This window comes from Gymnoscopelus microlampas (genome assembly GCF_963454915.1).
Source record: "Gymnoscopelus microlampas genome assembly, chromosome: 5".
Classification (NCBI taxonomy): domain Eukaryota; kingdom Metazoa; phylum Chordata; class Actinopteri; order Myctophiformes; family Myctophidae; genus Gymnoscopelus; species Gymnoscopelus microlampas.
Window position 1 is genome coordinate 31579081 of NC_139942.1, and position 15339 is coordinate 31594419.

Genomic DNA, 15339 nt, shown 5'->3' on the forward strand with positions numbered 1-15339 from the left:
GTATGTAATGTGTTTTAATAGACAAGGGATGGTTCAGGGGAGGGGCAGAGCAGAGCTGCTTTATTTTGAAACACTATGGCTTGTAATTCCCCTTGTTTAATAGTAGGTGCTGTGTATCACACAATAGAGCTTTAAGGATATGATAGTGCTTGAGTTGAGCCAATGCATTTGTCATGAATGATTCTGTGTATTCTTACATTTGCTTTTTTAAAGTGTTATTGTGTATATAGTATAGGCACCTGGCAGCATAACTACGGTGTAAGTTTGGGATTTTTGGTAGTACAGTATGTCTCTAATTTTGTTTGTATTTTCAATCATGACACTTGAATTAATATGTTTTAATGTCATTTCCTGAGTAATGTTCTGTAATGATGTAGCTTTGTGTTTTTTGGATGCAGTTGATAAGTGGAAAACTGTTGCTTATTCAAAATACCTGCAACTATGATATTTGTTTTGGTACAGTATGACTTAACAGAGGCTGGGCATGTGGTACCAACGTGACCATCTGAAATATACAGTACTCACCATTCTCACGAACATTGATTCACTGTTTGCATGGTTTGTATCTTAATGGTCTGATGGTGATGTACTGTTTTTACATAAAACACTGTCTTTTAACACTTGCTTTTCAAATTTGATATGGCATGGCAATTCATTTGTTCACCCATATTTTAAAAGATGTTGACTTTGTGTGTTGAAGTACCTATACATACAGTGCAAATTTGTAAAGCATGTGTCACTGCCAGCCAAGATACAGTGTTGTGTGGGGACTTACAATGTGTACAGTATTCCCCATCACTGTTACTAATTGATTGGCCAAGAAAATACACCCTATCCTAATTTCCTATTTTAAATCAATGCTGCATTTGACTGAGATCTCAGGATCAAACTAACGAGGGCTATATGTGCATTATTTGGTTCAGAATTTATTTTCCATATTGTTAGGGATGCTCTAGCTGTGATGTTTAAATGCATATCCATTACAAAAAGTGTGAAACGTCACTCTACTGATAAATATGTAAATGGTTTATAATAGTCTGTCTCATTTTAATCTCTGTGTCAGTATTGGCTGCATGTAGTCAAATTGCTGAGCTCCTATTTAGAGTGGAATATTGGCCAATTGCATTGAGCATTTGCATTATATTTTCTCTCCTTACTTAAAGGAGAATTTCGGACTTGGCGTTTTCCTACCCTGATTTGTGTTTGAAAAGTCATGAGAAGAGTGGTCCCGGACCCCCAGTGGAGAACGAGTGAATTTCTCCATTCTGCGGATCGCTCCGCCAGCAGCTTTAACGGCCGTGGAGCGGTCTTAGCTCATTCTACTATTAATTCTACTATATTCTACTACTATTGAAACCCCACCGCAGTTGTCAAACCCCCACACAATTGTCAAACCACGCTGAAAATGAAAACCATTGCGTATTTTACTGAGTTTGTTTTGACAGAGAACAGGTGTGAAAGTTAACATCATGTTTCTGGTGATCTGGTAATATTATTGTATATAACACTTCTTAGAGCCTCTGAAACTGGAAGAGATTTAATATTTTTGTGAAATTTGTTTATTTGAAGAGATATTGTGTCACATAAATATGAATAAAAACAACGTTACAGTACAACACAGAGCTGCTTATTATCTATACACATGGCATGACAGTGTGCTCTTGTTACATGGCATATTATATATCATCATGAAGTGGAGTAAATAAAAATGTGTTGAGTTTTGAGTGTAGTTGAATTCATGCATTAAATATTCAATGAAGTGCTCCGCATGATAAACTTCAAAGACATTTTTCATCACAAGAGGGTGATTAGTTTATACAGCGGTTGGTTAAAACATGCTCAGCAAGACATGAAGATTACATGTTTTCTCACATTAAACAGAGAAGGGGTTAGCTTACAGTATGTTAGTCACAGTTGAGTGTATGCTTATAAGTTGACTCTTACAATGCTGATGCTATTGGTTGAAGTGATGCAAGCATGAATGAATGAATGGTTTTATTTTAGTGTCATGCCACCTTGTGGCCCATCCCATATGGGATTATATGACACCTTTTCCAACATAATAACAATATTCAAAAGAAACATTTCTGATACAAACAATGGTTACCAATCATTGCTGATCATATACAACATAGATACCAACAGTATCTATTGAAGGACTAGCTAGCAATAGTCTGTCTGTCTGTCTACAGTGTCTACAGTGTGTGTGTGTGTGTGTGTGTGTGTGTGTGTGTGTGTGTGTGTGTGTGTGTGTGTGTGTGTGTGTGTGTGTGTGTGTGTGTGTGTGTGTGTGTGTGTGTGTGTGTTCTCAATTCTTAAAAATGCAGCGATTGATGAGGATATTCTCATCTTCACGGTAAAGGCACGCCTCCAAGTGCTGCCAACCAAACTGAATCTGTCCATCTGGTACCCTAATAAACATGACTCGTACTGCCTACATACACCATGGACAGTATCAGACCATAGAGTCCATGTCCCAGGACTGCACATAGCAAGGCATGACAGAATTGTTGACATTACCAAAGATGTGTCACCCATGTCTGATTCCTCTGTTGTGTTTTACAAAAACTCCTGTGTGAAACCAGAAATGTTTCAATGCAATGACCCCTATGTATTTGCAAATATAACAGCTAATACACCAGAGCAGAACAGCAGAGAGGTTTTGTTATTGGAAGTTGGCTGTACTTTTGATTCAAGTTTAGAGGAAGCTTTCCTTACTAAACAAGTAAAATACCAGCCATTAGTACAAGCCATTATACATCTAGGCTATAAGTGTCAGCTCATTGTTTTTAAATTTGGCAGCTTGGGCCATGTCCACAGGCTGGTGGTCAGGGGCTTGAGGATTATGGGGTTGTCCAAGTGTAAGGCAAAGCAGCTTGCAAAATATTGCTCAATCTCCTCCATTATAGGCAGTCGATATATTTGGAGGAGAAGGTGTTTCCTGTACCCATCATTTTTCTCTGGTGTGTATGACCAATGTTAACTGTGAATATGTTCATGCACAGTTGTGTGTGTGTGTGTGTGTGTGTGTGTTTGTGTGTGTGTGTGTGTGTGTGTGTGTGTGTGTGTGTGTGTGTGTGTGTGTGTGTGTGTGTGTGTGTGTGTGTGTGTGTGTATTTTAGCTGCTCTACACTGTCATTGCCACTAGATAGAGCTGGAGATCCATAATTGGAAGTTATGCATACCGTAAATGTCGTTTGAGATAGAGCCAGTAGATGTCAGCAGAGTATAACTCTGGGCTATTGCTCAAGCTCTATGAGAAAAGGGTGTGTGGGAGACATGGGGAGAATGGGGAGTCAGGAATAGGTATAGCCTATACGAATATGAATACAAGGTCTTAATATGTATGACCTACATAACCAGGAGTGACTATTAGCTGCAAAGGCCAACATAGAAACTGTGTAGACAAGCTGTATCAAGCATGTTTTGTAAAATTGTGCCTAATCAGTACTATCAGTGTACAAAAAGATGATAGACTAATATAGTTCTGACTGGCAGCCACAATTGATTGCGCAAATTTCACCAACAATATCGGTCTTGTTTTGAACACAATGCTAGGCATACTTGTGATGGTTCGTTAGACCAATGTGAAAACTGATAACGTGAACTCAGCTGATCACATTTTTATGATAGACGACCGTCGTATTACTTAAATTTCCCACTGTCCAGTGTCGAAGGCTCATAATCAAGGCATGATTGAGAAATGGAATGGCGTCCTAACTGGTGGTAATAAGTAGGCATGCAAAATGGTAAAATGCTCTCAGATGATATAATATCATACTATAATTTTTATTATAGCATCACAACAAGAAGATACTGTAGCCTACTGATTGAGTCTGATTGGACCATTTCTTTTTTTAACCATTATGCCTACATTATTTTTCATAAGAGTTTACTAGCTATGATCTGGCGAATAATGTCCCAAAGCTGAAGACTGCCTCGAGTTGTAAATGCTATGGATAATAAAATAGACCTTTTCCCAGAAATTCCCACAGCAGTCATTTTGATACGTAATAGTAGGGTAAACACAGGTGTATACAGCCTAGCCTACTAATTAAGGTTTTGTTGATCAGGTCATTTGCCGGAACAGGTTACATGTTGGATCACCGGAAAGGCTCCGCTATCGCCTTCCAAATTGAATTGAACCTTAATTAGTAGCTATCATTGGTAACACCTGTGTTTAGCCTGCTATTTCGTGTCGGCATGGCTGCTAAGAAAAGGCAGGCACCAGATGGAGACATGTGTGGAATGTAAGTCAGACCCAGAATAATTATTGAGTTGTTTTTGATTTGTGATTAAATAAATGTTTCTCAAGAGCTGTTTGAGAATGACCAACTGGTGGTTCATCATGTAGCAAATGATTTACTGTCTAGTCAGAGGTGAACGGGGTTGTGGGCATGAGGAGAAGAGACGTTCTATATCTGCATGCTTGCTCCATAAAGGCCAGGGTGACGAGATGTGGCTTACTGCTCCAGTTTAGTTTTACCCCTCAGCCACTGCAACATGCCTACTACAACACTGTCACGTGTGTAAAAGCCCAAAGAGATAACCCTATCTCTTCCCAAGGCCTGGTGTGTGTGTGTGTGTGTGTGTGTGTGTGTGTGTGTGTGTGTGTGTGTGTGTGTGTGTGTGTGTGTGTGTGTGTGTGTGTGTGTGAGTGTGTGTGTGTGTGAGTGTGAGTGTGAGTGTGAGTGTGAGTGTGAGTGTGAGTGTGAGAGAGAGAGAGAGAGAGAGAGAGAGAGAGTGAGTGAGTGAGTGATCAGGCTTTTTGTGTTTTATCCTTTTGGCAGACACATGTATGTTCATGTAAAAGCTTTTATGATGATGATGGCCTATTTTCTAAGATAATTTGAATGTGGAAGCGCTTGTTTCTTTTGCGAGGCTCTATGCACAGCAGTGATATTGGAAATAAATTGGGCATCTTCCTCTTCCTTACTTCCTTCACATGTGTTACCAATGAAACTAATGAAGGCTCTCTTCCATTCTGGTCCAACAGAGTCAGGGTGCTGATGTTGTGCATGCTGGCTCACTGGAAAAACTCTGCTGCACCAAGTGGGTCTCAAAGTGGGGTACCCTCATGGTTCCCAAATTGCCCTTTATGGGTGTGTAACTCTGACACACCCATAAAGGGCAAAGGGAGAGTGTACAAATGGAACCAAATGGACCCTACAGGTCCATTTGGTTCCATTTGTACACTCTCAACTATGTTGTGATCACCATTCGCCTGACTCTTTGAAGTCGTGTGATGAACACACGCTCAACTAAAGACTGACGCTGACCTAAGCGTTTAAACTGAAGTGATCTCTGTGGGTAGTTTCGATTGTAGCGTAATGCCTTCACAAAAGTCTGAAGTTGGACTAGCTAGTGCTACATCTTTTGTCATAAGTGCCACTGCTTCCCTGGCAATCCCTGCTGTAACAACGATGTTAGGAACCGCCCGGCTCCTTTCATGTCATGCATCAGTGAGATATTGCGCACAGACAGACAAGGCACAGTTACTCGTGCGCACTCACGCACATGCACGCTCACACACTGATTGATTGCTTAAATACTTTATTAATGTGTTTGTTAACAGTAGGGCAGTGCAGTAAAAAATGATAACAAAAAAGCCCCCCCCCCCCCAAGCACACACACACACACAGACAGACAGACAGACAGACAGACAGACAGACAGACAGACAGACAGACAGACAGACAGACAGACAGACAGACAGACAGACCAACCATCCATCCATCCATCCATCCATCCAAACTGCACATGCACCCTGCAGTCACACCTGCAATCACAAGCAAGCAGCCACAGTCTGGTCTGAACACAAGCTGTGAGGGGTTTCGTGGTGGGTGGACCCCGTACTGCCCATCCGCTCTAAACCGGAGCATAGCGGTTTCTGATGCATTGCATGTGTGTGCATGTAGAGTGCATGTCTGTGCGTGAGAACTCAGACGATTTGAATGGTTTGGTGAGATGAGGGGGAAGGAGGGAGTAATCAAGCAGAAAGGATTAGAGGAAGACGAGCTGCAGAGAATAGAGAGAGAGAGAGAGAGAGAGAGAGAGAGAGAGAGAGAGAGAGAGAGAGAGAGAGAGAGAGAGACAGAGAGAGAGAGAGACAGAGAGAGAGAGCAAGAGAGAGACAGACAGACAGACAGTGGTTATGTAATCTAACCCAGTTCATTCTGCCTTACTGGGTTAGATGGGAGGACAGAAGAGGGATTTGGAGGAATGGGTGACTTCTATAATGGAAATGTCTTTCATTGTGTAGCCCATTTATTCTCAACCCTTTTAATGATGATGATTATGCATTAGGCCACGGACCCCCATTTGATTTTTTTTTTTTAATCTCTGGGACCCCAAACTACACTGTGAAATCCTAAATTTTAATTTAACTTTGTGTACACATTGAACAAAATGGACCAGAGAGGGTCTATTTAATTTAGCAGGGGACCCCCTGCAACCCCCTCAAGGACCCCTGGGGGTCCCCAGACCTTTCTCATCCCAACCTAGGCGTGGATTCTAATCTGCATTTTAATTTTGTGCCAGTGTCATCAGGAACGACACCCATCATTTCCACCTAATTCGGATGCTATCAATGCATTAACAGTTTAGTAAGTTTAAGCACAGGGCATGGAGACAACACATTAGATTTTTACAATGCTTATATGGTCTCCTCAATTGTAATAGTTTAGTGGGCAAAAGGTGATCACGGGTGGTGGTGAACTTTATGAACTGACTGGCGTCTCTTGGAACAGTAGCCTATCTAGTGGTCCACGTCGTAAACTATATGGGGCTATAAAAGGCCACAAAACCAATGGGCTGTGAAACACTAACCTATGGTTAGTTAGTTTAATCTTATCATGTTACAAATTCTAGCAATGCTGTTCATCAGAGAGCATACAAAAGGCACTGTTTTGGGATGTTTTCGTTTAACGTATGCCAAGGGTTCCCAAACTTTTCAGGCCCGCGACCCCCCAAAATAATAATATTTGAACTGGGGACCCCCCACCCTGACAAGCACTAGTTTGACTCTGTTCCACAGATAAATATTGTGAAAATAGCCGAACTACAAGCTCACAACGCCTTGCATCTGCGAGACGTTGTGAGCTTGTAGATCGGCTATTTTCACAATGTTTGCCCCTTTCTTACGTAATATTTGACCATTTGGCCAAATTGGTATTAAAAAGGTCTTAAAAGTCATTAAATTGTATTTTGTGAAGAAATGTACAGATACCCTGTACACACTTATACTGTTTGTTGGTTTGTTTACTGTTGAGTGAGAAAACAATGTTGCACATCAAGCTAATCATCTGGGGATCCCCAAAATAATTTGGGGATCGTTCCGGAACCACTGCCGTATGCTAGGCATGGGTAAACCTTTTTCCATTGGTCTCTATGACAGAGGGGGGGGGGGGGGGCAACATGGAGAACAAAACTCCTTACAGATCTGGGGGGAAATGATACAGGGTATTTTGATCAGAACCCCTGAGGGTCTTAATAGTAATGCCACAGTGCTCTGAATACAAATGACCACTGACAATGTCCAACTTGCCACTGAGCCTCTCTTTTCACCCCCCATCAAATGGCATTTTATTCAAGTGTCCGGGTTGTTGCATAACCTCCCTTTGTGTGTGTTCACAAGTCTATATGTGAGTCCTGGGAGAAGAAAACATAAACAGTGTGTGTGTGTGTGTGTGTGTGTGTGTGTGTGTGTGTGTGTGTGTGTGTGCGTGTGTGTGTGCGTGTGCGTGTGCGTGCGCGTGCGCGCATGTGTGTGTGTTTGTTTTTTGGGGGGTTCAGTTCCGGGTGGAAGGGGGGGTCGGGGGGGCTGCCCTTTCTCTGACATTGCAAAATAATAGTGTCACTATGGAGATTGGGAGTTTAGTTTGCTGGTTGTTGCGTGAAACGGCGTTGATGCTGTGGCATGCAGATCAATCCGTTTCCTCTTTGCAAAGGTCAGCCTTCAGTTGTTTCAGTGAAATTCAGTTCCCATGCACTTGGACTTGGGTGAATCAAAATTCTAATTTTGATTCACCAAAGTCCATCATCTGTTTGTTTTTGACACATTGATGTTGAATGTTCTTTCCCGGTAGCCCGCTTTTAGGACAAACAATCAATACCCACACACCAAAAATAGAAGGGTCTTTGTGCCAATATTTGTGTGTTTGTACAGGGATGCTATGCAATGTGAACCTCTGGCCTTTTGCACAAAGTGGGCCATGCATGGCACGTTGTCAGGGCTGGTGCATGCACAAGTCTTGTCAAGCCTTGTGAATACCTTTATCTACAATGATACATAATAAGTGTAAGGAGAGAGCCATGTGCTATAATTATTGGGAAGTGGAATCAAATTGGAAAATCAAGTAGAGATTTCCTGGTGTGAAGAAGGCTGGGTAAACAACATGCCGTGCTACTTTTTGTCCAGCAGAGGACTCTATGCTTCAAAGAGCCACAGGAAAAACAATGAATGAAAAAAGCCTTCTTGTGGGTTCAAAGCAGACCGCTTCAGACCTGTTTTTGCTCATCTAGAAATAGCTAAGGTTTACACTCAAAGAAACCCTATGTATATTGCAGTCAACCACTACAGCAAGAGAAAGTAAAAAAAATGCTTTGTTTCTGTCTTGTGTTGTTGTTGTACAGATATCGATGTCAGTGTTGTTGATATGTCTCTGCAAGTATTTTTATTTTATTTTCACATGCACTTACAGTACAGCTGTGCCAACATTGCAGGCGGTGAAAATATTGCTCTAGTCGACTCAGCAGTGTGATAACAATACAATAAGATTAATACAAAATAATACTCTGTTGTATATACATACATACATACATACATACATACATACATACATACATACATACATACACATATATATATATAGAGAGAGAGAGAGAGAGAGAGAGAGAGAGAGAGAGAGAGAGAGAGAGAGACACACACACACACACACACACACACACACACACACACACACACACACACACACACACACACACACACACACACACACACACACACACACACACACACACACACACACACACACACACACACACAGAGTATATGAGTGTGTGTGTTTGTTTGTTTGTGTGCTTGTGTGTGTGTGTGTGTGTGTGTGTGTGTGTGTGTGTGTGTGTGTGTGTGTGTGTGTGTGTGTGTGTGTGTGTGTGTGTGTGCGTGCGTGCGTGCGTGCGTGCGTGCGTGCGTGTGCGTGCGTGTGTGTGTGTTTGTGTGTGTATAGTTACAAAATACATAATACAAGTCACAAAAGTGGCTTCATTGACAGTAAACTGAACAGTGCAGTATTCTTCTATACATTATGCAAACCTGTCTGCGTGTGCATCTGTCCCTCACGTATCTTGAAAACCGTCTGACATCAAATTCAGTGTGCGTAGCGCCGAGGACCTGTGGGAGTGCCGTGCCCGGTGTGAAGTCAGTCGGATAGGCAGTTGTCTAGAGCTACCAATATAACTGATATGCCGATATATGGGCAGGGATCTCCATATATGGGCATAATAGGGACACAGACAGACAGACAGACAGGCAGACAGACAGACAGACAGAAAGACGGACGGGTACAACGGGAATTGCTAGTTTCTATATCCTATATTGAAATTGGCGGATCCTTCTGTTTGCATATCCGTCTGCCTACCCCCCCCCCCCCCCCCACCCCACACACACACATCTTGAGATAAGAGAAACTTGGTGTGTGTATCGAGAACCATCCTACCGATCAACTTCATTGTCTGTGATCATGAGTGAACAGGGAGTACAAGAAGGGCCTGAGAATACATGCTGGGGGGGGGGGGGGGGGGGTATGGGGGTTGTGTTAGGCGTCAATGTGGAGGTGCTGGTGCAAATCTGCACCACCTGAGTACTGCCTGTCAGGGAGTCCAGGATCCAGTTGCACAGGGAGGTGTCGAGTCAAGGTCTCTGAGCTTGGGGGCAGTGAGGAGGTGATATGGGCTTTGACTAGCCACACAAAGAACTTTGTGGTTATTGGTGTAATTGGTGTAACCTGTTGCAACTGGTGTAATTGCAACAGGGCAGTAGTCATTCAGGCAGCATACAAATAACTATGTACTGTATTGTACAGCCCAAAGTTGCTGTTATGCTGTTGTGGCTTTGTAATGCTAGGTTTTTACAGGTCATATCGGTGGTGAAAGACTCATAGGTAGTTTTGCACTTGCCCGCGTATAACACAATACACCTCTTAAATAGTATAGTATGCTGAGTGATCCAAGCAACCTGAGACTCATGCCGAATGGACCCTTGCTTAAATGTGAGGCCTCATCTATGCATGCCTAAGCTAGACTAGTGTTATGTAACAGGTGTTCACTAGGTCTCCCATAAATAAGTAATGGCAGGCTGATCTTTGATGGACTCTAGCATCCAATGTGCCTGACAAAATACCCACCACACAGCAACAGCCTCCCCACAAACCCAGAAAACATTCCTCAAAGTACTTACAATAGTTAAAAGTCCCTTTCCTGCTGGGAGAAAAGCACTGATTGAGTAGATGGCTGGTGGTCAGTTGCCACCTGTGGAAGAACGGAAGCTCTCCATGCGTATCCGACAGGCCGCTTTTTAATGGCAGGCCGGTTTGCCATGGCAGCGGCCTTCAGCACGCATAGCAGTGTGGGGTTGGCCGGTCTGTGTCAGCACTCATTACCGTCCACAACCTCATCGGATCCCCCTTCCAGGAGTCCCTTAGAGAGGAATAAAAGGGGGATGCTTTACACTTTAATGACTTTCCCACAGTGGCTCTCCAAAACAACAGCTCCCGTTAAATTGCTGTGCCTTGGCTGAGGCTGGAGGAGAGTCCCCAGCGCTGAACAGACTGAGGGGGAATACAGAGTCCACTGTCTGTCCACTCTGTAGGGCCAGCCAAGAGGGGGGGAATAATCAGCCCTTTATGTGGCATGGGGCCTAGGGACAGCCTCAGCATTGTCCCCCCCCACCTCCTCCCCTCTCACCCTGGACTGATTGTTCCTCTGCAGGCAACATGTGGTCACGTTGTGACACCCCTTCACCCTGACCCAGGGTTTATGCGTCTATGCAACTACCTTCCCCCATACTCTCAACCTCCTCTGCAAGAAAACAGCATGAGGTGAGGATATGCGGAATGAATAGAGAGTTTAGAAGAAAGAATAAGCAAACAGACCAGGGGACCTACCTCAGAGATCATAACTCAAGCTGCAGGAGACAAATGAGGGCTATGTATAACTCTTTTCTTTGTGCAGATTTATACTACTAGAAGTTTGGGCCTTACATAATAATTTAGTCCAATTATGGAAATCTCAGTATCTGTCAGTCCCTATATATGGAGATCAGTAAATGGCCATATATTGGCATGCCCCATTTTGTGCCCATATATTTGTTTGCGCCTGATGTCACAACAACAACGACGACAACTACTACAACAACAACAACAACAATAATAATAATAATGCATTTGATTTGTATTCCATGTTTTGAAAAGCTTGATCCAATGATGATTCACAGAAAATGTGGTAACAATCTGACCTACGCTTTAGATGTCAGAATGTGTTAATCACAAATTTTGGTTGGAAAATCTTGTGTAGTAGACAGACTTTAGTTGTTATATTGATTCAAATTTGTAGAGTGAGGATAGATTGAAGTCTTTTGCAAGTTCATGGTGTAGGAGACTTTTCAATGTTCAAAAATGTAACCTTTAATTATACAGCCCCATCAGGCTGATTTGGGTCTTATTTCTTGTGAATGTAATGGGCATAACTTCCAATTTCATTTGTCTACCACTTACCATCGAATGGCAATTTGCTAAACAGAAGGAGAAAATTAAACAGAAAATAATAGACTTGAACCCCTAATAATGGAGGATTTAAAGCACATCTAATATCCTCTGCAGTCATTGTCGTTCACATAAATGTAAACTGCCTGACGTCAGTGAGAATAATACAAGCACTAAATGAAGATGTGCCTGCGTATGGTTTACCTTGGCTCGCCCCTTTATTGTACTGTACTGTCAATGGCGTCAGATCCTTGACTATCCCAAGTGATGAGTCAGCAATAGGTTGTCACTCCTTGCATTACATCATCTCTTCTAGACCTATGCAATGGCACGCTGTTCGCAAAACCACGCACCCAATTGTAATACTTACTTTTAGTCTTTTCAGCTTTGAGTAATGCTGTGCTTGAGCTGAACACCATATCTTTCAGATGCTGGCGAACAAGGCCTGACAAAGTGGATTACAGTTAGTAATGGTGTATGTAATAAAACATAATCCCCACTGTACTTGTCAACACTGTAAATCCTCACTGAGCCAGATATGCACAAGCAGACCCCAACCTGTGTGTGTGTGTGTGTGTGTGTGTGTGTGTGTGTGTGTGTGTGTGTGTGTGTGTGTGTGTGTGTGTGTGTGTGTGTGTGTGTGTGTGTGTGTGTGTGTGTGTGTGTGTGTGTGTGTGTGTGTGTGTGTGTGTGTGTGTGTGTGTGTGTGTGTTTGAAAGAGAGAGACTGCGTGTGGCCCTATCATAGGCTTATGGGCATGGCAAGTGGCCTCAGGCCTGTGCGTAAATGTTAAGTATGTTTACTATGTGGGTGTGTCTCCCTACACAATACTCCCTCCCTTTGTTTGGAAACCATGGTGACACGTTACTATTGAGAATACTGACATAAAAAAACAACCCAACAACAACTGTATGTAATAGATAGCTGGCACCTATCCATTCTCTAATCGGAATGGGTATTTAAGATGGCAGACCAGACTCCCCAAGCCAGAGTATCAACTCTTATAGTCTTAAGTCTTCAGCAGCAAAGGTACTGTAAATGCGCTACTAACAATATTGACTAGGTAGTTAAAGACCTCCTGTTCTGCTATTGTTTTGCATGGTGTGCTGTTACACCTCACACAAAGAATTCAAGCGTATATGGAACTTCTCCTTCTCTGTTTAAATGAACTACGGTAGTACAATCACTGAGTGGCTAGGATCATCCCATGTGAGGGACCACGCAGGTAGACAAATGAGACACAGGATGGTTGTGCACCATATGGGTATTTATTTACCAAAAATAAAATAAAAAATACATGGGAGCCAAGGAAAGCGCAATTGAAAACATGAAAGTGAGTTTCCCCAAACAATAGCTTAACAGCACCTTGCTGTGACAGGTCACAGCAGTGCTCTTGATGAAGATTTTACTGGATGTTTCCTGGCAAGTTTCCACTTCATGTTGAACCCACAACAGGCCATGAGCCTCCTTCACTCTATGCAATCTGATTACGTTTTATTCAACTCTAGGGAAGCATGAGAAAGAGTGAGAGAAGGAAGAAAGACATTTCCTTGAGAAACTTGAAATCAGATAGTCTATTTGACAGAGATTGTGATAACAAACAGGTTGAAACCCAGACAGACAAACTGACTGTACCTTTGTTATGGTTCAGAGGGCAAAAGTCTAAACTAATTTGGGTGTCTAAAGGCCTCTAATCAATGAGTAGCACATCTGCATTTTAAAACCGCTGATGCGTTCCGCCACCTAGACAAGTCTGCATGTAAAGCCAGCACAAGGAAACAGCTGTTTCCTTAGCTTATTCTGAATCAGGACATGGCCAAAGCTGACTCATGAGAAAGAGTCACGGATAACCCTTGCCATAAAAATATAACATAAGACTATATAAACCCACTACAGCCTGATGATGAGAACGGACAGATGTAATCATTTATATATCTCCTGTGAATGAGAAAGTAATGATGACTATATCTGCTTCGCTTTTAAAGATATCCCTGAAAGCCATGCTGCTCTTTACACCCAACTGAACCAAAGTGGTTTGAACCGGCCGAGCACGGCACTGTCACTAGTGGAGTTGAAAAAAAAGATAATAAAATAATAAAAAAAAAAAAATATTGTATATTCACTCAGTTGAGTTGAGGTAGAGTTCAAAGGACGTGGTAGATGATAATTGTCCCCGGCGTCAGCGTCACTAGCCCTATGATTGACATATGCCCAGCCTTGTGACACAGTGTGATCTTGATGTCAGCATAATCACGCTGCCATAAAGAGATGCTCCATTCATACAAGCAGACAATGGATGGCTCCTTCCTTTGAGCGTGTGTTATGAGATATTCCTCGGGTCAGTAAAACAATTCACTGGTTTTTAAACTGCTAGTCATGACACATACTGTAAGTGGGTCACAGCAGGGGGCAGGTGGACCATGGGATGGCCAGAATAAACCTTGTGAATGTTATGCTTGACAGTGTTTTAAGTTTTTAGTACAATTCCATGCACTATTTGTGAATTTGTGTATCATTGTTATAATTTGCATTAAGGGTTACATATCTGTTAGTAAAATATCTTAAAATATGAGTGATCTTGATCTTGTCTTTTACTAGTATGTTTGAAGACGGAAATATGGTCTGCATGCATGCCGGTCTGACTGGGTCATGGTATAAAAATGTTTGGGAAACCCTGCTCTAGATCAATAAAGTCAATTCACCCTGAAACTGGTCATGAAATTGACTTATTGATTATATCTCAACATAATAATTGTAGCTGACATCACAGCTCTCTTTTATCTTATTTTCTTTTTTTAAATGGCTTTGCTTCACCAAAAGTTCCTGTGTGCATGTTTGGAAAATAGCACTTGTGAATTTAAAGAAACAACAAACTAATGACATTACATAATGTCCAGGAAGTAAAGACTACTTGACTTTAAGCGGTGGGTGTGTACAGAGGGATTCACATCTGCTACCAGAGCTTTATCCCCTTGTTCTGCTAGAGCAAACACATGCTTGAGCCGATCAGTGATTGAGGATTTTGTTTCGAGAGTAATAAACATTTCTTTGAGTTTTGTCAACTACGCTGGGTGCTACCGTATGTGCAATGACGTCTTAAATAAAACACTGCAGGACAGAGGGAATTACTGTAAGAAGGCCATCATTCAATTTCTAAAATTCCATACACACGTTATTAATGCTTCAGGAGTGATTCTATAGAAAAAATAAATAACCTAAAAAACATATGATACTACTACTACTAGCAACAATAATAATAATAATGCTAAGAACCTTATAAACTGGTCTGCAGGGGTTGACCACATGTAGCCTATCTTTCTATATCAAACTCAAATGTGAAGAGTTTCTTCCATAAGGAAGGACACTGAACTATTTTAAACAGGGATTTACATGTGCAATTTTCCGGTTTTCACCTTCGAGTCTGTTGCTGGCTGCTGTACTGTACCTGGTCTACTGGTGCAGAGAGCACCATCAATAGGCTTATGGGCATCAGCCCTTAATGAGGATTTGTACACTCCAGTCCCCCTGTCAGGAACAATGACCCAGCTGTGTGAAGTCCTCTTCTCTGCACTAACCACT